Source organism: Corythoichthys intestinalis, chromosome 20, assembly GCF_030265065.1.
Source record: "Corythoichthys intestinalis isolate RoL2023-P3 chromosome 20, ASM3026506v1, whole genome shotgun sequence".
Lineage (NCBI taxonomy): Eukaryota > Metazoa > Chordata > Actinopteri > Syngnathiformes > Syngnathidae > Corythoichthys > Corythoichthys intestinalis.
Window position 1 is genome coordinate 10,287,802 of NC_080414.1, and position 26,834 is coordinate 10,314,635.

Here is a 26,834-nt window from a genome sequence, read left to right on the forward strand (position 1 = left end):
GATGGACTCCCTTATGACTTAATCAATACAATCATAAGAGTACTGTTATGCAACATCATTTGTCACTTTTGCTTTAATGACGGCATGCCTCCACACTCAAATGCTTTACTATTATTATTACTTGCGCTAGACATTGTCTACTCACTCAATCTCATTGGAATTCACGTCAGATGGACAAAAAGAGCCACATGATTGGATGCCTATCATCGTACATGAAAGAGTTAATAGCAGCAGCTGCTCTTGTTCTGCCACAAGATGACATTCCGGGATTTTGTGTCCCCACACAATGTCTCAGGTGAATAAATAAAACAAAGCGCTCGCCACGCGGCGGCCTCGCTCGCATTCAGACGAGATGAGAATAGCAAAAGTTGCGCCCACCTGCACGCACGGAGCATCCTGTTAACCTTCAGAAATTCTCCAGGGAGAGCTGCAGTGACTCGCTGACCTGCAGACTCAACTCGTGAGTCGGACGATTCTTAAATTAGACTGAACAACGCTGAGACAAAACCTGGGACTTAGCTGTGAAATGACATCTAAATACATTCTGAGACTTTGGGGAGCCCAGGCCCAGACAGAGCATAAACCAAGATCACTGGGATCCCAGACCAAGACAAGACCAAGATTTCCGGGGATCCCAGACCGAGACGGGACCAAGATTTCCGGGGATCCCAGACCGAGACGGGACCAAGATTTCCGGGGATCCCAGACCGAGACGGGACCAAGATTTCCGGGGATCCCAGACCGAGACGGGACCAAGATTTCCGGGGATCCCAGACCGAGACGAGACCAAGATTTCCGGGAAATCAGACCGAGACGAGACCAAGATTTCCGGGAAATCAGACCGAGAAGGGAACAAGACCTCCGGGAACCCAGACCGAGACGAGACCAAGACCTCCGGGAACCCAGACCGAGACGAGACCAAGACCTCCGGGAACCCAGACCGAGACGAGACCAAGACTTCCGGGAACCCAGACCTAGACGAGGCCAATATTTCTGGGAACCCAGACCGAGACGAGACCAACATTTCTGGGAACCCGGACCGAGACGAGACCAACATTTCTGGGAACCCAGACCGAGACGAGACCAACATTTCTGGGAACCCAGACCGAGACGAGACCAACATTTTTGGGCAACCAGACCCAGACGAGACCAACATTTTTGGGCAACCAGACCGAGACGAGACCAAGACTTTTTGGGAACCCGGACCGAGACGAGACCAATATTTCTGGGAACCCAGACTGAGATGAGACCAATAATTCTGGGAACCCAGACTGAGATGAGATCAAGACTTTTGGGAAATCAAACCCGAGACGAGAACAAGATTTCTGGGAACACAGACCGTGGCAAGACCAAGAATTTTTGGGAACCCAAACAGAGACGCGACCAGGACCTTATGGGAACCAAGACAGAGAAGAGACCAAAACATTTTGGGAAAGCAGACCGAGACAACCACTTTTGGGAATTCAGACCAACACGATTTCTTGGGAACCCAGACCGAAACAAGACCAAGACTTTTTGGGAACCCAGACTGAGATGAGACCAAGATTTCGGGGAACTCAGACCCAGATGAGAAAAATATTTTTGGGAACCCAGAGTGAGAGGAGACCAAGATTTCGGGAAACCCCGACAGAGACGAGACCAAGACATTTGAGAAACCAGACAGACGAGACGAAGACTTTTGGGAAACCAGACTGAAACAAGACCAACATTTTTTGGAGCCCAGACCCAGACGAGCCTGACATTTCTGCAAATCCAGACCCAGACGAGACCAAAATTTTTTGGAGCCCAGACTCAGATGGGAATCCAGACCCAGAAAAGACCAACATTTCTGCGAATCCAGACCCAGACGAATCCAGACAGACAAGATTTTTGGTGACTGTGAAAGAATATTTTATTCATGCTTATAAAACACAATTATTAACTGCTATGAAACTTTATGCTTGCATGTGAGACTGTATTCATGTCCGTGCGTTCCAAATATGTGTGCTTCATATATTCCTTTGAACTTCCACAATGACGTCTGTTGACTGCCTTATCAAGATATGACCACCAGCCAGAGCTAGTTTCCAAGGTCATAACTCAGGATGTTTTTCTGTAGAAATTCCCCAGGTTGGGCTGTAATTGGTTTTCCTTCATTTTAAACAGTAAGCATCCAGTTTGAAATAAATAAGAAGTAGTTAGAGCTGACTCACTTCCCAAACTGTTGCTATTCTGAACTAACCAATCATTGCGCACCACACACCCACTGCTATGACATGTTTTCACTATTGCTACTAAATAAAAAGGCAATACCGGAACTCGGCAGTTGGGAGACACTAGCGACGCTACACAGCCATGTGGAGCCTCGCAGCTGCCGACCTCGTGTGCACGTTAAACTTTGAAGCTGACTTCAGTGATTCCTGACTGCAAATGGTTTCATCCCCGATAGGTGAGAGGTTTCTCTCGTTGTGACTGTCGAATACTCATGTGTTTTATTTCCTGACAGAGACCCAGACAGGGACAAGACCAAGATTCTTGGTAACCCAGACAGAGACAAGACCAAAGATTCTTGGTAACCCAGACAGAGACAAGACCAAACATTCTTGGTAACCCAGACAGAGACAAGACCAAAGATTCTTGGTAACCCAGACAGAGACAAGACCAAAGATTCTTGGCAACCCAGACAGAGACAAGACCAAAGATTCTTGGCAACCCAGACAGAGACAAGACCAAAGATTCTTGGCAACCCAGACAGAGACAAGACCAAGATTCTTGGCAACCCAGACAGAGACAAGACCAAAGATTCTTGGCAACCCAGACAGAGACAAGACCAAAGATTCTTGGCAACCCAGACAGAGACAAGACCAAAGATTCTTGGCAACCCAGACAGAGACAAGACCAAGATTCTTGGCAACCCAGACAGAGACAAGACCAAAGATTCTTGGTAACCCAGACAGAGACAAGACCAAAGATTCTTGGCAACCTAGACAGAGACAAGACCAAAGATTCTTGGCAACCTAGACAGAGACAAGACCAAAGATTCTTGGCAACCCAGACAGAGACAAGACCAAAGATTCTTGGCAACCTAGACAGAGACAAGACCAAAGATTCTTGGCAACCCAGACAGAGACAAGACCAAAGATTCTTGGCAACCTAGACAGAGACAAGACCAAGATTCTTGGCAACCCAGACAGAGACAAGACCAAGATTCTTGGCAACCCAGACAGAGACAAGACCAAGATTCTTGGAAACCCAGACAGAGACAAGACCAAGATTCTTGGCAACCCAGACAGAGACAAGACCAAGATTCTTGGCAACCCAGAAAGAGACAAGACCAAAGTTTCTTGGTAACCCAGACAGAGACAAGACCAAGATTTTTGGGAGCAAAGACAAGAATCAAAATGTAATCTCATAAACACAACCAGTCCTGAGACATTACAACACCTCTATACTAAAAAGCATATCCTGCGTATGGAAAGCTCATTAATTAGCATGTGTGTAAAGCAGCCAGACTGTCAAAACACACAAAGATCTTCTCTCCCTGCACCTTTTTTCCTCCAACACTATCTGGTAAGTGACACAAGGAATAGTTGGCTCCCGAGACGGCATAATTACGACTTATTTGGAAGGGCAAAATGTTTACCGTGAAGGGAAAGCGCTTTGGAGTCTATTTGCTTTTTTTGTGTGTGTGGCGGCCGTCTCGGCGGGACGAGCCCCGCGGGACATTGATGAATATTTCAGGACGACAGCACGGCGGCTCCAGTGTGGTCCCGCTCGCACAATGAAAAAACAAATTAGCGAAGCGGGAAACCCCGCTGCCGGGTAAACGACGGGAATTATGAGCGTGTTGATCAAAGGCGCGGCCGCACGGAGTTACGGCTTTAGTGATTTGGACGTAAAAAACCCCCCGCCTTTTAGAGCTTATTAAGATTTACTGGGCGCTCTTATTTGTCCGGACGTTTATCGAGAGATCAAACGTCAAATAAAAATGTTTATTTGTGCAAATGAGCTATTTGGAACAAAGGTGTTTAAAATGTAATTGGAGATTTCTTGCATCAATTTTCAGGCAGATGCCAAGATTTAAATTTAGTGCCTTGGACAGTGATAGACGTCCCATCCATTTGAAGTGGGAGGGTGGCAGTGAATGAACGAACGTTCATTCGCTGCCACCCTCCCACTTCAAATGGATGGGACGTCTACAAGTGATAAACTCGTTGCATGATTGGACGTCTTTCATCGTCAATTGCAGTTAATGAGTCATCGCCGAGGTTGGTGTTGCGTGTGTTCATACCTTCAAAAGGCCATCAGGACACACGACGTGTTCTCCGGGGGAGTTTTTGAACCAAACACCGCCTAATTGCAGTCCAGCTGTTTCCCAATTTGATAACACGCCAGCAATTAATGAGACAATGGGACCTCCTGCAGGGAAGGAGAACGACAGGATGACACATTGTGCCGTCATTTAGCTTGTTGTCAGGAAAAAAACAAACAGAAAACTGAATTGACGGAAAAATGGCTGCATTACGTTGATATTTAAATTAGTGCTGTCAAATTTATCGCGTTAACGGACGGTAATTGATTTTTTAAAAATTAATCAGATTAAAATATTTGACGCATTTAACACATGCGCGGAATGACCCACTCATGCATTGCTTCAAACAGATTACAAAGACGCCGTTTTCTGCTCATTGAGAGCTAAGACGCAGAGGAAAGGCAGTGGACACAGGCGTTCATTGGAACGCGCCGTTTATTGGCATAAGCTTTGGCAACTCCTTCACAACAAACATAAGTATTATTTAGTGAAAGCACAACAAAAATAAGATTCCTATCTAAAAAAAAAAAATGTTCACAAAAAGAAAAGCTGGCATTCCCAATCAAAATAGCTATGCAAAATACACATAAAACTTCCTCAGACTTTGGTCAAACTATTCAAACATTTCGTTTAGCTCAACAAATACACTGGATGTCAATATTTAGTCACAATATACAAACTATCAGTGGTCTCGTACGTTGTGAAGCCCGCACTCAAATGATCGTGAATCAGTCTAAAAAAAAAAAAAAAAATAAAAAAAGGGAAGCTACGGAGTCAGTCAAGGGACAAAACACTCATTGGATTGATTTCTATGTAATTTAAAACTCGCCATTGACACCTTGTGGTGTAATTCAATCACTATCTTACATAGTTAAAAACACTGTGGAAGAACAGCTGTGACGTCACCGCTCGACGACGTCAACAATGGCAAGCTACTAGTTTATTTTTTGATTGAAAATGTTACAAATTTTATCAAAACGAAAACATTAAGAGGGGTTTTAATGTAAAATTACTATAACTTGTACTAACATTTATCTTTTAAGAAGTTCAAGTCTTTTTATCCGTAGACCCCTTTAACAGAATGTTGATAATGTTAATGTCACTTTGTTGATTTATTGTTATAAACAAATACAGTACTTATGTCCAGTATGTTGAATGTATATATCAGTCTTGTGTCTTTCCATTCCAACAATAGTTTACAGAAAAATATGGCATATTTTAGAGATGGTTTGAATTGCAATTAATTATGATTAATTCATTTTTAAGCTGTGATTAACTCCATTAAAAAATTTAATCATGCCAGGCCCTAGGGGGCAGTGCAGATTTACAAAGCAACAGCAAATGATGCACTTTGACCTCAGCCCGGAAGAAAACATGCCCAACCATTCCAAGCAATGGCATTTTCTTTTGTTCAAAAAGGCACAAAAACGGAAACATTCAACATTTAAATTTTATAAATATTAAAACAGTAAACTAAAGCTTTCATTAGCTGTTTTTAATATTTAATAGCACCGCGGCGCATGCCCAATGTGACGTGCACGAGTGCTGACGTTATCAGCTCGGGTCCCGCGCGGCAGGAGCTATTGATATGCATGCGGAGCCAGCCCCCCTCAAGCCCCCGCAATCGAATTCTTCCACTTTGGAGGCAGGATTCAGAATTTTTCGTCTTCGCCTTCCGTCTCTCGCCGACACCATATGCACGCGAGGCAATTCCGCTACCCAGTCATTGCGTTTTCGTGTCGCAGAGTTGCCATGTAAACTGCCCCTTAGGAAGCCAAATTTTTCTTTCCAAGTTGGTGCAATGGCCCAATTGCCCAGCCAATCAGAAGCCACGTCCTGAAAAGTAAGGCTGATGAATTTCTATTTTCTAAAAGATGATGGCGTTGTCATTGCTTTCTCCCCGAACGAGGCCACCAAAGTCACCTTTTGTGCAGAGTCAGGGAAACGCCGGACAGCCTTGAACTCCCCGAAGGCGCCGCCGTGTCTTTTCCGCACACCTCTGTGCGCCCGTCGCCCTATTAGCGCGGCGGCGGCATTATGCAAGGCCCGGCCGTGATTAATGATCCGAGCGGACACCTTTTTTGTTTGCGCCGACGGAGTGGGATGAAGCATAATCCAGCGGAAATCCTGGAGCGTGTCCATTTGTAGCAGAAGTGCAGAAAAAAAGCGAGGACGTCCGACGAAGCCATCAAGAGCTCACTTAACTCTCGAGAGACGTTTGGCGCGGACAAATTAAATCAGGTAACTCGGAGGCGAATTACAGGCGCTGCCGCTTCTGAAAACTTCACCACGCCGGTTTGTCCTAATTGCTCCCATGAGATTAATCTTGGATCGAGAAAATACACCAAATCGGGGTTTTTTTTCTCGAAGGTTCATGCGCCAGAGGAGCAGTAAGAAGGAAAGCGGTAATTGCGATGGGAAAAAAATATGTGTAAACCTATATCATTTAAACATACTTCATTAACTCACTGACTGCCAATTATCCATCCATTCGCAGCTCCCAGTGAATCAGATCGGACGTCTAGCGCCATCAAACAGGGGGATAAAGAATTCTAGTGCAGGACAGAAAATCTCAAGTCCACCCCAAACTGTAAGTCGAGACAGACAAGGCCAAGATTGTGACGCAAAACCCAGATTTCCCAGAGTCGAGACCACGACGCAGATTTTCGAGGGTCGAAACCAAGACCCAGATATTCGAGAGTCGAGACCCCGACCCAAATTTTCCAGAGTCGAGACCCCGACCCAAATTTTCCAGAGTCGAGACCCCGACCCAAATTTTCCAGAGCCGAGACCCCGACCCAAATTTTCCAGAGCCGAGACCCCGACCCAAATTTTCCAGAGCCGAGACCCCGACCCAGATTTTCCAGAGCCGAGACCCCGACCCAGATTTTCCAGAGCCGAGCCAAAGAACCCAGATTTTCCAGAGCCGAGCCAAAGAACCCAGATTTTCCAGAGCCGAGCCAAAGAACCCAGATTTTCCAGAGCCGAGCCAAAGAACCCAGATTTTCCAGAGCCGAGCCAAAGAACCCAGATTTTCCAGAGCCGAGCCAAAGAACCCAGATTTTCGAGAGTCGAGCCAAGGAACCCAGATTTTCGAGAGTCGAGCCAAGGAACCCAGATTTTCGAGAGTCGAGCCAAGGAACCCAGATCTTCGAGAAGCAAAACCAAGACACCCAGATTTTCGAGAGTCGAAACCAAGACACCCAGATTTTCGAGAGTCGAAACCAAGACCCCAGATTTTCGAGAGTCTAGAACCCGACCCAGATTTTCGAGAGTCTAGAACCCGACCCAGATTTTCGAGAGTCGAAACCAAGACCCAAATTTTCGAGAGTCGAAACCAAGACCCAAATTTTCCAGAGTCGAAACCAAGACCCAGATTTTCCAGAGTCAAGCCCAATTTTCTTTCAGGTGTTGGATGAGCTGGATGCAAACCAAGTCCAAATGGACTGGAAGTCTATCGGTGTCAACGGCATTGAAACATGGTCATTTAACACCAGAGTTAAGGGTATATAGAAGTTGTATCTTGCAGTCCAAACCAATCAAAGATGTAAAATTGGCCTCTTGTAAGTGAACTGCCAACTTTTCGTCTAAAAGTCCATTTTCATCACAGTGGAGGCAGTAATTAGTTCCCTCTAACCGCACGTAAACACGGGGTGAGCGCCTCCAGTTCATAAAGCGGAACGCGCATTCAGACAACTGATGTTTCTCCCGACGACGACATGTCATTTGCTGGTAATTGCCGCTTGTTTATTCGCCGGTTTGTTTGTAAAATGGCTCCCCTGTGTGTTGCCTCGCTTCATTTCCTGTTTCCTCGCGCTGCCGTCTTTTATTTATTTATTTATTTATTTTTAACGACTCCGCTCTGGCCAATCAGCGCTCATCGTTTCCTCGCCACCTGTATCCCCACCGTGCCATCTTTTATTCGTTTTCTGTCTGCATTTGTCACCAATACGGATAATTAACGATCAATTTACCGTTTTGTTTTGTTTGGAACCGACGCCGCTTCACTCGTAGTTATTTTCAGCTTGTTCTCCGTGTTTGTTTGCGCGCATGCATTATTCAGACAAGGCAAATAACGTTCTGATTTGTTCCCGACCTCGCTGCGCCGAGTCTTCTTGCCCCCCTCACCCCCCCCCACTCAAACACACGCACTACTTCCTCCCGCGCCGCCTGTCAGTTCAGTCGACGACCAAGGCAACCGCCGGCGAGACGCCTCGACTCTTGAAAAGAGAAAGTGTTGAAAGGCTCTTTGAAGCAGATGCATGCTTTTAACATCAAATCAGTTCCAAGCAGGACAGAATTCTTTCTCCCTTACGTTTTCTTTTATATATCGATTATCCATTTGAAACTGGAACTGGAATGTTGAAGCGTGTTTTCAGAAGATATAATTTACTTTCAAATACGAATCTTGCTTAACATACCACAACTTCTCCTGTCTTAAATTTACTGAAATTTAACACATTTGCTCCCAAAAACGTATAAATACGTTCTATTTTTAATTGCTTCAGTTTCCCCAAAAACGTATTTATACATCTTTTGCGTTTTTTTGTTTTTGTTTTACAAGAGGCATCTAAAGGTTCCGATCTATCTAAAATATAATGCACAAAGCTGAAAACCTATTTTAAAGCAATAAAACTGGCCACTGGAGGTCAGTAGCGCATTTGGTAAGAACTCATCTCGGGCCAAGAAAGAAAGTGAAGAAAATAGTCAGGAAACGGAAGTTGGATGGATCTTGTTAAGACGCGTGACAATTTGAGAAAAATGTTGACAACGATCAGGAAAAAAAATGCAAACAACACTGGAGGAGTGTTTTGAAAAGAAAATGAAACCATCGTCAATGAAGGATTCAAAAAAATCTATCTTGATGAGACAGACTGTGACGTCCAGAACAGCGTCAGGTTCCACACGCGTTCTGCGGAGCTCACGTTGCGTTACTCCTTAGCCGGAGGTCGAAACCAACGATGAAGATAATGAAAAAAGTGAGACCGATCTTGATCCGGACTCATCAGATTAGCCACGGGAGCAGCCGAGAGCCTTCCCCGTTGTTATGTGCAATATGTCATATAGTTCAACAGTTCAATAGTTTAGTTATGTGTAAATAAATTGTTACTTTGTGATCAAAAGCTGTATTTGTCCTGTCTTATTTTGTAAAAGGAAAACATTATTCAGATGTTTGGGATGTAACTAAAGCAAAAAATAGCTGTATATAAGTCAAAGTTATGTTTGAAATGTATGCTTTTACAAAAAACTCAATTTCTCCGTTTTTTCATCAGAAATGGAAAAATTACTAAGCTATTTTCTAATGCTGATTTCTAACGAATGGAAAAAGATATGAACTAACTTTATTTCTGCTGAAAGAAGAGAGTAATCTTTCTTTTGGTGGGTTCCATGTTTATATAGCAATAGAACAGAATTTTCTGTGTGCCTTGCAAAATCAGTCAAAATCTAGTAAAACGGCCGGGAGCAAATGGGCCTTGCTCCGGTGAAAATGGCTGGGAGAGAATGAGTTAAGATGGACTTTTACCTGCATGGGGTATGCTAATATAGCTAACGCAACATGCTAATCAACTGTGACAAAAGGCCAGACAAACAATTTTTGGTAATTTCATTGGCAGGGGTAAACACAACAAAAATTAATTCATTTACATTCCCTATCACAATGTTTCATACCAAAGAACATAGGCACAGACAATGAAAATTGCGCCCTCTGTCTTGGTTTTTGGGGAACACCAAGAAATATTTTATTTTTTTCTAAATCCTTATAAGGAAAACTACTCATAGTTTAATTTATATTTTAATTAAAAGCAAAATTTCCTCACTTACCTTTTTGTTTTTTCTAACATTTTTAAAGGGAACCTCAGACTTAAAGACTTGTAAGGCCCTAATAAGCCACAATTGTTCTCTTTTACTAAAATATGTTATTAGGAGCACATACAATATTGCCATTGATTTAAAAATCTAATATTTTGTACATATTTCGACCTACGAAGGGCGCCATGTTTTATGCGTGCAATGGACGCCCGGGGTGATGACGTAGTTTGTTACCGTCACTAGACGAACACTACCGGTGTTCTGCAATTCCTTCCTACGCGGCGAGACGTGCGCACATCAGTTAAAAACGGCGTGTACTTAGCATTTGTGTTTTTACTGAGTATATTCCCATTTCCTCAAAATACTTTTGCGTATTTCCCTCTCATACTTTTAAGCACTGTGCTTTCTCATGGGAGCTTTAAAGCAGATTGTTGATCTGTTGCGTATTTAAAATCAGCCTTATTTGATATTACTATTTTTTAAAGTCATCTTTTGTAGGTTCTGTCTGTATGCATCTAAACAAAACAAGCTGAAAGCGCATGGTAGTACTTTGGGTGTCGAATTCGCCTCCTGGAGGATGTTTCGCCAGTGTAGCACATTTTTGTCCTACTCTAGTCGTGTCTCATCCAGTCTTTCCTGCTCATTTTGTTTTTGCTGCTTGTTTTGTGAAATATCGACAGTGCTGTCATGCTCATTCATGTTCCTCTCGGGTTCAAATTGAAAAGGTTGAACAGATGAGATGTTTATGTCACTAGAGTCATACTCTAGAATCCCGGCAGCGTAACCCAGTGACCGCCCTGCGTCGTTAACAACAATAGCGACCTACTAGATAAACAAATTTTACAAAATGTATAAAACCAAAACACGAGGGGTTTTCATATTAAATACTTTTAACTCAAAAATAATGTATATCTTAAGAACTACTTCACTCTTTATGTGGTTCCCTTTAATAAACAATAAAGCCTTCATTGACGACTAAAGAAATTCGATTTTATTTTTCCAATAACGGAAAAATTTACTTCTAAAGAACCGTTATTAATCATCAACAGTGAAAATTATTTTCTTCCAAAATTTCATTCACAGGTATGATATTCAATAATACGAGAATCCTGTCATGCACTATAAATTAACTCATGTGCTGCTATTGACGGCGCGAGACTGAAAGGGGTGAATGAACATGGATTGGACATCTCGCACAGTCAATACCACCAAAAGATGAGCATTGACATTTCGTATTAAGGAACTAACGACATTCCCTTTTTCCCCTCACCACATGACTGCTTTTTCATCCTCTCTCGGTGGCGTAATTGAGTATTTAAAGGTAGGACCGCAACTGGTGACGGATCGCGAAGGCTGAAATCAATGCGAGAAGTCACGCTATCTGGTTTTCTAATCAGCCAATACTGTCACCTATTTTTCTGGCTCCATTAAATAGACGATTTTTAGACTTCCTCTTTGCTTCAGTTCAGTGACTCAAAGGCAGTTTTGAGATATTAGGTGGAATTGTCACCGAAAATGACGTTAAATGAGTTGACCGCTAAATGGTGAGCTCAGATGTTGACGAAAATGTGCAAAGCAAGAAGACTGGTATGAAACTCGCACGGGCCGAATTTGCATGCCTTTGATGTTGCCTTTATATTTCCAGAAAAAAAATGGTTCACAATGGCCAGGTTTGGTCGCTTTTTTCAGGACACCATAACTTTCATGTCCAAACTTGTTTTCTTCACTGACCAATTATAACCAACATTTTGGACCCAAAAAGACAAGAAAACTCCCAAAATCTTTTGTCAAAATTTGTAATGTTTTTGTCCCATTGACAACCAAACATGCTCGACCAACCGTTTTGAAGCTTGATAATAATTATTCAACTTGTTAGGATAAACATTCAACAGAAAAAAAATAAGGCTGAATAGTTTTGTTTGACAATTCAACACAAACAGCAGGTATGGTCATAGGCATTTTTGGCTTTTTACCCATACTATGGTCAAAACAGGTTATACACAGTGCAAATAGTGAGTATAAATACTGTCATCAACACAGAAAGGTTTTCAACGATATTTTTCTAAGGTTAGGTATTGAACCCCATCACCTTGTCAAGAGTATATACGTGCAATCAAGCTTCTTGAACACGCACATTTATATACAAATTGAAAAGATTGATAGTAATTGAAGGAATTTGCCCCCGCCTGCCAAACCGCGGAAACAGTGCCAGCCGAACGAAATGCTGTTTCGCTGGCACTGCTCCCATAAGCCAACCGGTGGGGACCAAGATTCTGCGCGTTCACTCCGGTGTTAACCCTTTGTACTGAGTCCATGTTCTAAAAGTTTGAAGAAGGCTCACCGAAAATAGGTTGACAATTTATTCGTCGACAATAGTAAAAAACAAGGCAAAAAACAGACGACGGAGAGGCAGTGTTGGTTCGCAACACAACGGACACATTGGAATGTTCCCGAGAAGCGATCGTTGTTATCTAAGTGTTCGGTTCTTTTGAAAGCTGCGGTGGAGCGGGCCGGGCCGAAGGCGTGGCTGGGTGTTGTCTTCGGCTCATCCCTCTGTGGCAGGTTTGGGCGGTGAAGTTTTTGCTTCATCCTTCATGGCTGGGACGTGGTTGCCACGTCGACTGACGCAGGTCTTGACATCCAAGGCGCCCGTGCTATCATCTTGTTATCCTAGATGGGCGAGGGTGTTCTCCGCTGCTACTCGGTTTAGGACAGAGCGCCCTGCTCTTTGTCCTGGAGTGCCCGGGAGAACTGATTGCAAGAGTTGGTGCATCAATCTTGCTCATGACGCGTTGTACTTCTGTGATGAGATTGCGTGGTGCATCTTTTATGCCCTCTATTCTGCTTTTCTGCCATTTATTTTACATTAGGTGTGTTAGAGTAATACAAACAGTCCTACAGTAAATATGAGAAATGATACTATTCCCTGATTATATTACGTGTTAGAGTAATGCAAACAGTTATATGGCGTGTGCGAGAAAGGTAACTATTCCCTTCATAATGAAAAAAAAAAGTGATAACATACAAAACGATTTTAAAAATATTGACAAAAACTTCAGTTTTTTCAGGCATGCTACTCAGTTTCCTCTTAAACAGGACACAGAGCTACGTCACACAAAACGTCAAACAGCCCACTCTTCCGCCGTTTGCGCGATGCTGTCAGTCCTCACTCGCCAAGACGCGGACTCATCCGAAGAAAGCAACGACAAATCCGGCTCATTCTCTTCCATAAGTTGATGAAATAATGCATTAGCTTGCGCTAAATTTAGTTTTCAATTCCTTCCGCACGTTTCAAAGTCGCTCGCTCAATCCCTCACTTTCGGTGGCGCCTCGCTCAGCAATATAATAAAAGTTTTCGAATGACGTTCCTTTGTGAATTCACAATGGCTCCTGGGATATGTAGTCTTTCGTGGTGCTTTCGGTTTTGAAAAAGGACAAGAAATTATGGAAATATGGATATTAACACATGGTCCATCCAGCGTTTTAATGCTTATTTATGACGGCAATAAAACTATAAAACTCAAATGAAATTACCTCCCGTTTTACTTGGTCGATTCACTTCAAGTAAAGACGGGTGTGGACCTCAACTTCCGCACTTTCAAATGAGACCAACCAGCGGCACGTGGATGATGTGATTACAACGTGATGAGGCTTCAAAGATGATATGCGTAAACATGTCGCTGCCGACACGTTAGTGTTAAAGGGTTAATAATCCATATTCAACAAGTCTCCTGTGAAAATGTAAATTCGAGGAAGTGCACTGGCTAACTGTTCAAATTGAGTCAACGTGGACGAACTGACCTTGAACCCTTGAACAGAGAAACTTTGATGAACTTAGAAGATGGACGATCAACATTCAAACGGTGGGAAGCCACAGTGAAAGAATTGCAAATACATGCATAATGAGGCAGGGGAGGTTGGAGTCTAGGTTCTTTTCAAATCCAATATCTCATTATTAGTTCATCCCGAAAAATCTGACATTGTGTCTTTTATAGAAAAACAAATTTCTGCCAGCAGAAAAGCCCCATGTGGGCTATGCCAAAACAGTGACTCACACTTGTCTAATGTCATGCCGAATCGCTGCCAGGGACGCCCATAATAAGCCTGTCTCTCCGGGTAAACAATTACACTTCACTTATAGGCGTCTCGCTCCATCTGCCGCAGTAGCGGGCGGGAAAGTCAGCCCGACCCGGCAGACAGAGTTCCCGGGAACGCTTTCATGTCTCCCGGCGGTGCGAACGGCGATAGCCGCCGTGCGCAGTCAGAGGCTAATTGCGGATTGAGAACTCCGGCGCTGGTTGCCAGGAATAGCGATGAAAATGCGGAGGAAGCAGATGTTAGGAATCGGGTTTGTGTTTGCTATGAATAAGTCATGAATGGTAGCAGGGTGAACAACCCTGTGGGTGGCGGGTCTCTTCTGGTCATTACCGAATTGAGGGACATTTTGTCTTCAAAATTATTGAAAAATGAGCTTTTCAGATTTTCTGCTACATATTCAATTTATACTGTTTGCTTGCTAACATTTTGTATTGTATATATGAATTAGTTAGAAATCAGTTAGCTTTTCCAGAACAGTGCTAGCTAGCGGTTAAAATGGTTGTAAATCTGTACTAATGTTAGCTTTTTCCTCAGGAGTACAAGCTAGCTATGACATAGTTTCATGAGTACAGTGAGATATTCAATCAAAGGTAATTTTTGATAATATAAAACTAAACTGCCTTCTACCATGATAAAAAGTTTATGCTAATGCTACCATGTTAGAAGACATGTTCCAGAGAAACTCATACTTGAAATCTGTTTATTAAAACAAACAAAATATCATATATCAATTGAATTTTAATCGTTTTATCAGGAGAAAATGCAATTTTAGCAGGTACCACAGATTCATTATGAAAAATAACTGCGTACCGCTCATAGTTAGCTGGAAAAGCTAGAACGTTCATTGGCTCGTTCAGTCGAAATGGATAGGACGTCTTGGGCCGTCCCTGGCATCCAATAGGTTAATATCTTTCCGCTACACTTCCTTGAAGATATGACGCGCTACGTGAAAAGGTCACAGGTTCAAGTCGCAGCCAGCCGTCAAACGAGGCTCGATGTTGCCGCACTAATTGTAAGACGCCCTGTCGAGCCGCAACAACGTGCGGTACGCTTAAAGGATTCCCGCGCGTCGGGACGGGGGGGCTTAGCGAGCGCTCAATCAGCGAAACTTCATTGATGAGCGTGAGACAAATCCCCCGCGGCGCGTTTCATCCACTCGGCGCAACCCATGGCCTGATCCGCTCCCGACGGGGACGCCGTTCCACTGGGGAGAAGCGAACGCCAAGATAGTTAAGTCGTTTGATAAGCAGTGCTCGCAACCGACTCTTCGTTACGCTTTGTACCTGAAGAGAAGAGAATGTAAGAGAGTTGAACAAATGCGCTAATAAGTTTGCGCATGTAGAGGTTGCGTTTACATTAGTGCCAATTTGGATTCCTATTGAACTTCAGGCTAGCTAGATACGATACGGTACCTTCAATTCAAAATCAGATGCAAGTCGACGGTAAAACAATTGGTCGGGACCATTAAGAAACTGAGGATTATTATTGTATTTTTTACATGAAGGTTAAGTTCATCATTAGCGATTTTACTCTCTGACTGCCATTGATGCCGATATACAGTACGTTAAGTCAATTTGACATCTACTAATGCTAAACTCATTTAAATTCACGGCAGAAGAATGACTGGAAGCCACATGATTGGGTGTCTCGCACTATCAATGACGCAGAAAGAGTTGAAAAAAAAAAAAAAAAAAAAAAAAAAAGTTTCATTGGAAGCCCTTCCCCGATTTTAAGTCCCCAAATCAACAGGAAGTCACCAATATTAGAAAGTGACCCAGAAATGCCCTTAAAAATCATTTAGAAGTGACCAAAATAAGGAAGTAACCCAGAAGTGACACAAAAATCAAAGGAAATTTAACCTAAATCAACAACAAGTAACCTAGGCATGCCAGAAAAATGAACAAGTCGTCACTCAAAAGTGCCCCAAACTCAACAGGAAGTGTCCTAAAATACCCTAAAATCAACAGGAAGTGACCAAAAAAAATGCTCCAAATCAACAAGTGCCTGTAAAAATTTGAATTCAAACTCAGTAAATGAGTTTATCACGAGTATACGTGCAAACTGTTTGAACTGGGAGGCTGACGCCAATGAACATTCGTTCATCGTTACTCAGTTGTTGGATGTTTACTCATGGAAAAACAAATGCTGGCATTTTTGTCAAGAATTTTTTTTTTTTTTTGGGGGGGGGGTCTAAATTTGATTTTTAGTTAGTGAAAATGAAATGGCAGTCAAAAATCATGGTGTTTTGGTAAGAAAAAATATTCGTAAAATAAACTGCTATTCATACATACTGTATTGGCCCGAATATAAGATGGCCGTGATTATAAGACGACCCCCTCTTTTTCAAGACTCAAGTTTGAAAAAAAGACTTAGAACACCAAATTAATTTTTATACAGAAAATAATTACAGTACATCTGAAATAAATGATTATAACAATAATATTTGAGAGAAAAAGCATTTTGCCTCATTCAAATCTTAATATCTGAACATTTAAATATGTAAACTAAAGTGCAATCACATTCGTAAATGAATGGCTTCTTGTTTTTGAAATGTAAATATACCAATCTAATGTGATAAAACAAAAAAATTGCAATAACTGCATTAACCATCAAAGTGAGGTCTAACTGTAACTGTAGTCTTGAAACAAATCTGAATAAGGAAAAATTGCAATAAAATAATGCAAACTGGTTAAACTTGAGAGTAGCTGAGATCTGTCACGACAGAACATCGCTTCAATATCTGGCGCCATCTAGCGTCGTGAATGGGGGGAGTAGCTGAGATCTGTCATGACAGAACATCGCTTCAATCATATCTGGCGCCATCTAGTGTTGTGAATGGGTATAATGTCTAGACCGCAAATATAAGACTACCCCCTCTTTTTCAGTCTTATTTCAATGCAAAAAACAGTCATATACAGCCAATACAGTAATATTCGTAAAATAAAAAAATGCTATTCTTACATACTTAACTGGAATGTATTGTAATCAGAGGTGGGTAGCAACGCGTTATATGTACTCAGTTACATTTACTTGAGTAACTGAGAAAAATGTACTTCTCAGAGTAGTTTTACAAATCCATACTTTTTACTTTTACATGAGTAGATTTGTAAAGAAAAAAACGCGTCTCTTATTCCGCCACTTTGGGCTACACAAGAGTCGTTCAATTTTTCCTCTTTATTCTACATATTTTTTTTGCCAGCGATGCCAAGAGTAGTTCTGTTATTTTCACCAAGGAGATGTCCCAACAATAATCACATGACTCCATTACACCAATCAGACGCAAGCTTGCCATTCTACGATCATGCCAGCCTGTTCAATCACGTGGCATCTTTAAAGCACTGTAAAAAAAAAAAAAAAAAAAAAAAAAAAAAAGTATTTAACAGAGTTGCCCTTAACATGACTCGAAAGCGCCGATTTAAAACCTGTCCCCCAGTTTTTATTTGACATCAATTGACCATGGAAAACCGGGGACATGATCCTTTTAATTTCATAATAGTAACAATGAAGAAACTATTCACTATTCAAACTAGGAACTATTTTCTCCACTAGAGGGCACTTATACTCTTTGGACGAATAATGCTTCATTTCTGTCTTTTCTCTCTTGGCGGAATTCAATGATTTTTTTTTTTTCTTCTTTCAATTCTTTGGCTTAATGTGGTTATGTAATGGGTTATTGTACAGTATAATTATAACAACAGTTCATATAGATTGGGTAGTGTGACCAGTGGTTAGAAACTACATCAAGAGTACATACTTCCGCAGCATGGACACATTATTTCAGAGTACTCCGATACCGATAATGTACTTTTAGTGCCATATCGGTACAGATACTAGTATTGGTGTAACAATGCTAGTGCGATTTACTGCTCAACAGCCATAATGTGGATAACCGTGCTACAATACGCGAATATACTAGCACTGTCAAAACGATGTGCAAAGCAGTTGAAGTGTCACTACGGAATTACGAATTAACTCTTTGAAAAGTTCTTCCCCAAACGTAGTGTACCTACAAATTAACTATTCAAATGAATGGCATACAATGAGTTCAAGAAATATGCACATTTCTCAGTCTCACTTTCAAACTTTACATCTCAATAAAATCAGAATCCAAAAAAAAAAAAAAAAGTCAATTCCGCTATTAGGCCAAGCAAACAAAGCACCCGGGGGCCATGTTATATCCCGACACCCGCACGAGAAACCTTGCTGAAGTAAGTGCGAAACATGTCGCTCAAAGTCGCAAAAATCCATCACTTCGAGTCCCCGACGCCTGTCAGCCTTGCACCTCTGATGTGGCGCGTCCCCTCCCCGAGCGCCCCCGACGCTTTTAGATGGCGCCTTTCAAGTCAAAGCGCTGGATGAACATTTTCAAAGTCACAATTCAGACGCAAAAACGCTTATCATCAAGCGGCGAGGTGACGTCAAACCTTCAAGAACAGCCACAAAAAGGAGGAAAAAAAACAAAACTATTCGGCGATAAATGTACAATCCATTTCATCATCATGAGGACTATTGCTGCCTGTTGTATTTCGCACCAAGTCCAAACAAATTGGACACTTATTGTTGTCCATGGCAGCCAATACTTTTTTTTAATATACAGTGGGGCAAATAACTATTTAGTCAACCACCGATTGTGCAAGTTCTCCCCCCTGAAAAGATTAGAGAGGCCTGTAATTGTCAACATGCGTAAACCTCAACCATGAGAGACAATGTGGAAAAAAAACCAAACAGAAAATCACATTGTTTGATTTTTAAAGAATTTATTTCCAAATTAGAGTGGAAAATAAGTATTTGGTCACCACACAAGCAAGAGATTTCTGGCTGTGAAAGAGGTCTAACTTCTTCTAACAAGGTCTAACGAGGCTCCACTAGTTACCTGTATTAATTGCACCTGTTTTAACTCATTATCGGTATAAAAGACACCTGTCCACAAGACCAAAGAGCTGTCGAAGGACACCAGAGACAAAATTGTAGACCTGTACCAGGCTGGGAAGACTTGGTGTAAAGAAATCAACTGTGGGAGCAATTATTAGAAAATGGAAGACATACAAGACCACTGATAATCTCCCTCGATCTGGGGCTCCATGCAAGATCTCACCCCGTGGCGTCAAAATGATAAGAACGGTGATCAAAAATCCCAGAACCACACAGGGGGGCCAAGTGAATGACCTACAGAGAGCTGGGACCACAGTAACAAAGTCTACTATCAGTAACACAATGCGCCGACCGGGACTCAAATCCTGCACTGCCAGCCGTGTCCCCTTGCTGAAGAAAGTACACGTCCAGCCCCGTCTGCGGTTCGCTGGAGAGCATTTGGTTGATCCAGAAGAGGACTGGCAGAATATGTTATGGTCAGATGAAACCAAAAGAGAACTCTTTGGTATGAACAATTTTTTGGGAGAAAGAATACTGAATTGCATCCGAAGAACACCATACCCACTGTGAACCATGGGGAAGGAAACATCATGCTTTGGGGCTGTTTATCTGCAAAGGGACCAGGACGACTGATCCATGTTAGGAAAGAATGAATGGGGCCATGTATAAAGAGATTTTGCGTGAAAATTTCCTTCCATCAGCAAGAGCATTGAAGAGACGTGGCTGGGTCTTTCAGCATGACAATGATCCCAAACACACAGCACAGAGCAACAAAGGAGTGGCTAAGAAGCATTTCAAGGTCCTGGAGTGGCCTCGCCAGCCTCCAGATCTCAACCCCATAGAAAATCTGTGCAAGGAGTTGAAAGTCCGTGTTACCCAACAACAGCCCCAAAACATCACTGCTCTAGAGGAGATCTGCATGGAGGAATGGGCCAAAATACCAGCAAAAGTGTGTGAAAAGCTTGTGAAGAGTTACAGAAAACGTTTGGCCTCCGTTATTGCCAACAAAGGGTACATAACAAAGTATTGAGATGAATTTTGGTATTGACCAAATACTTATTTCCCACCATTATTTGCAAATAAATCCTTTAAAAATCAAACAATGTGATTTTCTGTTTTTTTTCTTTTTCCCCCACATTCTGTCTCTCATGGTTGAGCTTTACCCAAGTTGACAATTATAGGCCTCTGTAATATTTTCAAGTGGGAGAATTTGAACTTGAGTGGTTTGACTAAATACTTTATTACTAATAATAATTTGCCCCATTCTACAGTAATTTTTAGCTTTTAATGTGTGCATTGGTCATATTTTCACTTACATTACAAACACAACTAAAAATCTGTTTTTGTCAATGATGACAATAACGAAAAATCAACTATTTTTTCACGACAATGACGAAACGATAATGAGCTTAAAATGTGTCTTGGGAGACAAACATAACAAGAAGAATGCCAGTATTCGTCTAATGAGATGAGAACGAGACGAAAACGCGCTCTAGTTTAAGTCACGTTCTGAATGTGTGACATTTTATGTGTTGCTAACCTGCATCGTAGCAGTGTCAGGTTGTGTCACTCATGTGATGTGCCCCCCCCCCCAACTCACCAGTGTCCTCTCCAGTCTCCCCATTGCTTGTTTTGAAACACACACGGTAAAATTTGTTTTCTTATCCTGGCGAGAGAGAATATAGAATGTTGCTTTAGCCTTTAAAGGTCTTTGCTGAGTCATCATCACACTTGTAGAGTTAGCGTAGCATTTACGTTGGCGTTAACTGTTAGCATTAGCGTAATGCTAACTTAAAAAATAAATAAATAAAAATAAAAAATACAGTTCCTGGCCTCCAGGTGGGTATAATTGATTGAAAATAATGTACTGTTTTACTGCTGATTGTGTATTATCACCAACTTGGTGATAAATTTGTAGATGCTACAATATGTACTCGTCTATCAATGTTCATTCGAAAGAGTTGGAAACCTTTATTTAATTTTGGAATAAAACAATTTTACAGATGAAAACAAACGTGGACAAAAACTAGTCAACAAAAACTAGGCAAAGACAAACACATTTGGAAATGAGTAAAATATGACTAAAGCTAATGAGTATTATCATCTAAAAGAGACTAAAACGAAAATTAAAAGGACCCCAAAAACAGCACTGCCCAAAATGACGACTCAAACAGGAAGTGGCTCCAAAAGGCCCAAAAATGTACAGGAAGTGAACAAGAAGTACCTGAAAATTTACAAGGAATTGACCCACAATCAACCAATTCCCTATCATTGACAACATACGCCCAACTCAAACTGTAAGGACTGCCCGTTAATGCTAATCTTTCAGTGCCATTGACAACATTAGACGTCCAATTGGTTCTGATCGGGAGAGGCGAATAAACGATAAAATGGATTGGACCATAGGAAGCGACTGAAATTGCATTTTCTAGTTTATAATAAACTTGCAAAAATGTTTTTTGATGTTCGTGTCGACTAATTTTATATTTGCTTTTGTCACTTCTTTCACGGCAATATATACTAGCCAAGGAGTTAAAAAGCAAGTCATGTCGCCTCTATTTTTGGCGCACAGGTGCGACCATGCCATCTGTGCCGTCGCCGCTGATAATCAGCCGCTAATTAAAAGAAGGGAGCATGCAATTAGAGTTGATCCAATAACGATACGACTTGGCTGCAACAGCAGAAGATCAATTTACATCAATATTCGCAGGAGCACAGTCATTTCTGCAGCAGAGGCGCCAAGACCAGGGCTTTTGGGAGTCCACACCAAGACAAAACCCCCAAAAGGTGGTCTGGAGACCAAGGCTGCTTTCAGACTGCAGGTATATCCGATTCCCAATGGATTCCTCCTCAGATTTTTCGAGCTGACTGTTCACACCATTCGTAGAAAATGTGATCTGGGCCTGTTCAGACTGGGCCACATGATTGAAACATCCGAAAGGTTGCTCTGGCAACGATGGCATCATCCACCAGAGAGTGATGTCATGGACATTCAAAATCTGATCTGAGTTGTTGAGACTTGTCCATTTCTACCGTAATTTTTGCACTATCAGGCACACCTGACTATAAGCCGCCACCATGTTTTGTTGCTATGAGAACAAAAGTGCAAAAATATTGAGGACCAAACGGAGCACAATGAAACATTTTTAAATAGCTACTTAAATGTCTCATTAATTAAAACGAGAATTAAACAAAAATGTCATTAATTCATTAAAATACTAATTTATGTAATGTAAGAAAGAACAACAGCAACAGAAACACTAATTAGTTATTACACGGACATGGGTAGCAACACTTCAGGAAAAACTCATCCAGCAAACTCAGTGGGTGGAACTAACGGTAACACTTTATAATAACTGTTTTAATTCTTAATACACCATTACTATACTGTGAATAAATGATTTATTGCTGACTTGTTAAGTGTTTGTAAGCAATTATAATTAATGATGCTATATAAATAGGGTCAGGGCAAGCATGTGTGTTTGTATGCATTAATACATTTTATTTCTAGAGCGCTTTTCAAACCACACAAAGACGCTTCACAAGGGACATGGAATCACAGTACGATATAAAAGGTATTAAAAGGATAAAAGATTTAAAACAATAAAAGAAGTAAAGATATGACAGCTAGGGGTTATGGTGGGTAATATAGAGTGAACAGGTGTGTTTTCAGTTTGTATTTCAAAAGTGATAGGGTAGAAATGCTGAGAAGATCTGGGGGCAGGGAGTTCCAGAGCTGGGAGGCAGTGACTAAAAGCTCTGGAACCAAAGGTGGAGAGGCGGACACGGGGGACGGAGAGGGGGAGAATAGTGATAGGGCGAAGTGGACGGGTTGGAATGTTTAAACGGAGCAGATTGCAAAGGTAGGGAGGGGTCGGGCCATGGAGTGTTTTGAAAGTGATGATTAGGATTTTGTAATTGATTCTTTGTTTGACGGGAAGCCAGTGAAGTTGACGGAAGATGGGGGTGATGTGGTGTGGTGCGGGGGTTTGAGTGATGAGGCGTGCTGCTGAGTTCTGGAGGAATAATAATAATAATAATACATTTCATTTATAGAGCGCTTTTACCAATGCTCAAAGACGTTTAAATGCTCAACATTTCATCTATGGCTTTTCTTTGGTCAAGTACAGCACATAGACAGGCCTATAAGTGGAACAATCTTGAGGTACAAAAAGTTGATATTTTTTTAAATACCAAATTAAATTTTTCCATTGAACTTGTTCAACCTATTTGCTGTTCTTCAAAGTTTATTAGATGGTTAGCAAACTTAATAATTATAATAAAATATAATAAAATATAATAATAATCATTAGTAAGTTATTAATGTTTGTTGACTGTATATTAGCAATTTATAAGGTGTATGTACAAATAATTGATATAGAGTTAACGGGTCATTTATTCAATAAGGCATCAAAAATACTTAACCACTTAACAAGTCAACAATAAATCATTTATTAACAGTTTAATAATGATCTATTAAAGCGCTTATGACAACAAAAAGCATTTCATATTTCACACAATGTTTTATGCTCCTGAATGAAACGGACCGCTTGGATTTGTGTGGAAGTGATCGTGTTATATATTCAATTTTTGAATCCCGCGCCCGCGGTTAGGACGGATGTGAATGACGTCACCCGGATCAGCATCTCACAATACAGCATTGCTTTGTAGCATGCAGATGAACTGCGGATTCAGCTAATTTTGTGGATTAATTTTATTTTTCGCATCACGCCAACCAAACGGCTGCAGAAAATTGTTGCTGCACCAGGGAGAGGCGTGAGCCTTTTTGGGTTGGGAAAATCCCCGTTCACCCAGAGATCGGCAAAAATAAGTGTGCAACAACTGTGGGACCATTGGATTTACGAGGAAGCGAGTAAACATCGTGTTTTGTATTATGTCAAATACTGTGATCATGGCACACATTTTAATACGGAGGTGGCTTGCATTTTGTGGCTGACATGCTCCTTGTCCACCGAGAATGCCACTCGGCCGACGACCGGCAACTTGTCGCACACTCCCCCGGAGGGAGAGCGCTATACTCTGCTTATTGCCTTCTTTGTGAGCCCGGTGTTCTGTGAAATATTCCACCCGATCAGAAATTACAACTTTGCGTTAAAAATGGCAGTGAATACAGCGATTACAAAGTAAACACTACAAACATTCTTGAAATAAAGAAATATTTACTTACGTTTGATCATGGACGGACACGCCGCTCTCTGACTGTTTACGTCTTCGCCGTGTTTAGTATTAATTTACGCCATATTCGTGTTGACCATATGGCAGCTACGCGCTCCTCTGACGTCGGCCGGTTTGTCCGGCGATCATTTTCTAGCTGCTTCCCCGGAAAACAAGCTCTCCTGCCCGCAGCTGGGGAATGACTAACGAGATGTAACTTGCTCACCGCCAGGCAGGTTGCCCATCTGCAAAAACAATCAACAACCCCGCCGCCGTGTGAAATGATCCCGGGTACTTTTGAGCGATTTTTCGCTTCGAAAGCAGAGAATAGACTTTGAAACGTCACTCGATTCGGGTTAGCATGCCGGCTAGCTGTCACACCTCCTGGTTTGTTTATGCTCTCCGAAGCCGGGGGAGGGAAATGACAAAAGCTGGACTAACTTCGGTGGCATAAAATATAGTTTGGGAGGTGCAAGAAATGGACAGTTTTGACCATTATGGAGTAATTTTGCCATGTTGTACTGAATAAATGTATTTTTAATATTTCATATTTCATGTAGAACAAGAATGTTATTTGTCATGATCATACCATTTATTTAGCAATTGGGGGGAAAAAAACTTCGACATAAAGAATATCCTGTAAAAATATTGGAGTAGAGAGACTGAAAAAAATGACATTTTGCGGCTCTCTTCGTCGAATTTTCCTCGTTCTGAATAGTTCCCCCTCAACGGGCTGAATTCTAAATCGGATGAAACCACGACCCTGTCGATGTCATCCTCCAGTTGGGGATGCTAGAGCCCTATAATGGTAGGCGGCAGATTAAAAGACTAATTTCTCGTCATTTGCGCTTTGTCATACTGTTGTATATAAAAATCAAAATATGATTCTAAATCACATAATAATGCTATTTAAGATTTTTGTATCCTGTCGTAGGCACTTTAAGTAGTTATAATGGATAGTTATTATAAAGTGTTACCAAACTAACATTTGATTGGTTACCCAGCACATCAAGAGCACTCTGATCATGCCAAAACAGATTGAGTTTAAATGATCGATGCAGAGCCAGTAAAGATTCTGATAGACGAGGTGGTGTTTTACTCGGGTCAAACAAGCGGAAGAAGAGTGACGCCAAGTTTTGCTCATAAATTCATGAAGTGCTGCAATGAAGAGCCGAAATGACGCCAACAACTTCAATAAATCTGTCTGCTTTACACATTACATGTTCTTGGTCAGCACGCAGTCAGCAGCGTCTAAAATATCTTTAACCAACTTGGTTGAAGTATATCCTCTGTAGCCACCATGATTTAAAAGATTTTAGATGACAACAATCAATTAGACTTAGATTGGCGTTAGTCCCGCCCTCTGACTTTGATGTGCGAGTTTGACGGATGAAATGAATTCATAATGTGCTGCAAAATATGTTAACGAAATAATTGAGTCATGAAATAATTGTTTTTACTTTAAATGAGCTGGAATTTTAATTAATGACACATTTAATGACCTTATTTCTCATTTTAATTAATTTATGACACATTTATGTAATTTTTTAAAAGATGTATGTATATATTTCATTATGTTCCATTTGGTCCTCCATATAACAACAGCAGGCACTTGTAATTACCAATCAGCAAGCTTCAAGGCTCATCTTCCCAGAACACGTGAAGGCAGCATTAGTCCTAAACTGGGTTTGGTTCTCTAGTTTTTTTTTTTTTTTTTTTTAAAACAAACTTCAGTGTTTTGACTGTGTGCATGAAATCAAACAATATCACACTTGGGGGAGAAAAAAAAAAAAACAGGTAGTAAATCCGTGAATGAAACAGCGCTTGTGTAACATCCACCCAAGCGGATATCTCTTCCCACACAGGAGTTTACTTTTCATATGCAAATACAGCTCAAGGTCTTTTCTCCACAATCTCTCCCCGTGCACGACGCATGTGTGTGTGTGTGTGTGTATAGTGTGCGAATGGTATTAACTCAACAAACTGAATCCAGCAACTTCATCACTTTAAAGAATGCGTGCGAGCTAACCCTTTCTCTTGGCAGGAAAGACAAAAGAACTCTATTAGTATTTTTTCGTTACACGGAGGGATGCCCTCACTGGTTTTATGACGGCTTAAAATAAAAAGGGGGTGATGCTTATTAATATTTATGAGAATTTAAATCTGAATATAGGACAAAGAATATAGAAAAAGCGCTTTTGACACTGCTGACTAGTGGCCGGGTGTACATATTACATTTAATCTCTGATCTGAATATGCAATTGGATAAATTTTACGACCCCAGAGTCCCGTCTGTCATTTTATCTCGTCGTTTAAAAAAAATAAAAATAAAAAATAAATAAATTAAGTCGCCTAAACAGTACCTTATCATGCCTCACAGTATCTTATTTTTTACTTAATTAATTTGACGTGTTCGGTCCTTACTAAACATGTGTAGTTGTTCAGCTTCACACACAAGGAAATAGTGCATTTTTTTGTAGCTTTTTACTTCTTGACAATTTGTAAAGCTGTAACACACATATGTATGCCTATGTTCAAAATGACACGCATTTTTACGATAAAACACTTGACACAAAACAATTGGTGT

At 41.3% G+C, this 26,834-nt stretch overlaps 1 long non-coding RNA gene across 1 annotated transcript in view; it reads right to left on the minus strand.

Annotated features, from left to right (window-relative positions):
- The window catches only part of LOC130908728 (uncharacterized), a 70,930-nt gene that overhangs the window by 25,521 nt on the left and 18,575 nt on the right, over nt 1-26,834 (minus strand). Inside the window, exon 3 of the long non-coding RNA XR_009061641.1 lies at nt 4,271-4,398. This is a non-coding gene — a long non-coding RNA (uncharacterized LOC130908728). The remainder of the gene's footprint in view (nt 1-4,270; nt 4,399-26,834) is intronic.